General features: G+C 39.8%; 1 protein-coding gene, 1 long non-coding RNA gene and 1 pseudogene across 2 annotated transcripts in view; 1 reads left to right on the top strand and 2 right to left on the bottom strand.

The window, feature by feature from the left end:
- Nucleotides 1-761, bottom strand: part of LOC117961049 — a 4,338-nt pseudogene extending 3,577 nt beyond the window's left edge.
- Nucleotides 1-2,728, bottom strand: part of LOC117961035 (cytochrome P450 2K1-like) — a 30,130-nt gene that overhangs the window by 5,928 nt on the left and 21,474 nt on the right. The window lies entirely within an intron of this gene.
- LOC117961054 overlaps nt 1-2,728 on the top strand; it is a 7,186-nt gene that overhangs the window by 3,892 nt on the left and 566 nt on the right. Inside the window, exon 2 of the long non-coding RNA XR_004660295.1 lies at nt 471-473. This is a non-coding gene — a long non-coding RNA (uncharacterized LOC117961054). The remainder of the gene's footprint in view (nt 1-470; nt 474-2,728) is intronic.

Raw genomic sequence — 2,728 nt, 5'->3', positions numbered from 1 at the left:
AAACCAGAGTTTCTCCAGAAAGAACTGTTTAAATGCACCACTTTAAATATTTTGACCAGAGAAAAATGATTTTGAAAAAGCTCTTTCCTTACCATGGCCTTCACTTGATTCCTGCATTATTAACATTGGATCTCTTTCACCAAACTCTTCAGCATAGTTGACAAGTGCCTCTTTCACAGTCTTGTACCCAGCCAAGACCACCACTTTTTGGGGTCCCAAATACACAGTGAACACTGATCCGTATGTCTTGGAAAGCTAAGAACAGGGGCACAATGTCATGATGTTTGTTTGTTGTTGTTTTTTACATAAAAGAAACACCATTTTAAAATTAAAAACAAGGCAATGTGAATGAAGAATTAATAAGTCTTGCTGCCTGGAGAACAAACTCACAACAAATCCCTCTAAAAGAAAAGCAAATGATTCCTCACCTTCAGTAATGTGTTGTAGGGTCTCTTGAGATCAAGCTGCAGCAGGTTCCCAATTAGGGGCAATGGTTTTGGTCCTGGAGGTTCCTTTCTGTCTTCCTTGGAGCTGAAGCTAGAGAAGGAGACAAGGTAGACCAGTAGCAGGACAACAAGACCCCCCAACAGGGAGATAGAGCTGGAGGACTGGAGATAGAGTTCTAATACCCCCATGACTTACTTAAAAAAAAAAGAATTGTCTTGAATTTGCTACTTCACTGACTAAAATTTTTTCCTCCTGGAGCCTTTTTAGTTATGTGAGTGTTCTGGCTAACAGGGATTTCACAACTAACCATAAACTACAGCATGGGCCAACTACCTACTGTAATGTGATTGGTGTTTTTCTTGTGGGAGTGACGTGTTCCCACTACGCACATGAAAGCTTCGCTGACTTTTGTTACTTTCGCTATCCCCCCGCTGCTGATGCTGCTCCATATAAAGTTTCAAAACCCCCGCTTGTACAGTTAATAAAAATGATGCTGCTACAAACAAAACAATAGTTAGAGAGTCAGCAGAGCATGGCCAATTTAAAATTTGTGGAGAGTAAGAAAAAAGGCTGACAATGCCGGACCCATATTCCAAATATTATTCCAAATGAACCGCCTTTTATCAGTCTTTCCAGAAAAGTTTTTTTTGTGATTGCTGCAGGCAAAAATCCTTCATTATGCGCCACGCTTTTTAAAACATGCAATGGAATATGCGGGATGTTTATGCAACTTTATGCAGTGAAATTGCGTGAACTTGTCTTGTGTGTAAATACCTCCCTTCATAACATTCCCACACACCTGTACAGACTCTTCTCGTTATAAATACTGACGTGCGTTACCTTATGTGGTTGTGCAACAGCCCCACGCTCCTCCAAAGGCCGTCTCATATTTGGCCTAGTAAGGTCCATATAAATCAATCAATGAATATTCCAACCTTGTAAAGGAGCCCTTGATGACCAATCATAAATCGGAAAAATGGGGAGAAAACACGATTCAGTGATTTTGAGATCGAGACGCTCTTGCTAAATCTTCAAGCAATGCCAAATATGCCACGCTGTTGATTGGTGGCAATACATAGACCATCGAAACTGTAGGGCTAATTATTAAAGGTCCCGATATGTTAATTAAGTCCAATAAATTGGTAGTCTATTGGAGTCCTATTACCTTTATCAGCGTAATTGAGTGGTGGAAGGTTGAGGAAAACCGGGCACATTTTTACACAAGGAAATTCTTTATAAATCCCAACTTCTGCGAGGAATGTTGCAACTGCAAATTAATGTTTTTAAGCACTGGTCACATGGGCCACCATGGGCAAAAGTGCATGTTTGGTAGCCCTCTTACCCTTCATGCCTCTGTCTCATTACACTGGATAGGGAAAAAGAGCTGTTTACTAAGCCCAGGTAAATGTGACTATTCAAAGCTTACAGAAGGGCTAATCATCTACACTCTTGTTGAACTGGGGCACACATTTCAAGAAAGCTAATTCTGAGTGAGGAGAAAGAATGCAGACAAAACTGGCGATGGTCCAACGATTTTATCAACGTGCATATTAAGTAGCCATGAGGTTAAATGCTCCAGTGGGGAGGGCTGGTTTACCAGCAGCAGCTAAGTTTACAATAATTTGTATTTTTGCAGCTTAAAATGATCCCGAACTTTCTTGTTTTTTAAGACAATTACCAGCTTTGAGTTTGAAGCAGTTAGAACTGGGTGAGTACCCTGAAGATTAATGCTGTGGAAAACCTTAGGCTGAAAGGCAGTTGCTGCCACAAACTTCAGATATCTTGAGGTTTATTGTGTACATTAGAATATTACATTTTTATTTTTCTGTTTACAAGAAAGCCTTTTTTGGAATAGTTTTAAGATGATTGTGCTCTGCATACATGCATAGGAGGTAGCTAATAAAGGAAGTCCATTGCTGGAACATGATCACTTCTGAAGAAAACATTCAACAAACAGCTTCTTAATCAGTGGTGTTGAACATTTTCACTAATGTTACTACTTAAAAAGAAATGTAAAGCCCTAATGTTTGGGGGACATCACACACTTTATGAAGAAGCTGACATTTTTACATGTTTTGGGCCCACAGACCGACCCCCTTTTAATTGTACATGGAAGACCTGGTTTGATAACATCTTTTGCTCCAAAGTTGACTATGCATTAAAAATTTCCAAGTATTTATGTGGCTCAGCACGAGTGATATGAACACCATCTGAACTTTTAATGGCAGGATAGTCAGAGATGCCAAGGGATGTAGAGAATACCATCTACCTGGTCTGATTG

This window comes from Etheostoma cragini, chromosome 18 (assembly GCF_013103735.1).
Source record: "Etheostoma cragini isolate CJK2018 chromosome 18, CSU_Ecrag_1.0, whole genome shotgun sequence".
NCBI lineage: Eukaryota > Metazoa > Chordata > Actinopteri > Perciformes > Percidae > Etheostoma > Etheostoma cragini.
Note: the sequence above shows the minus strand (reverse complement) of the source record. Positions and strands in the feature narration are given on the sequence as shown.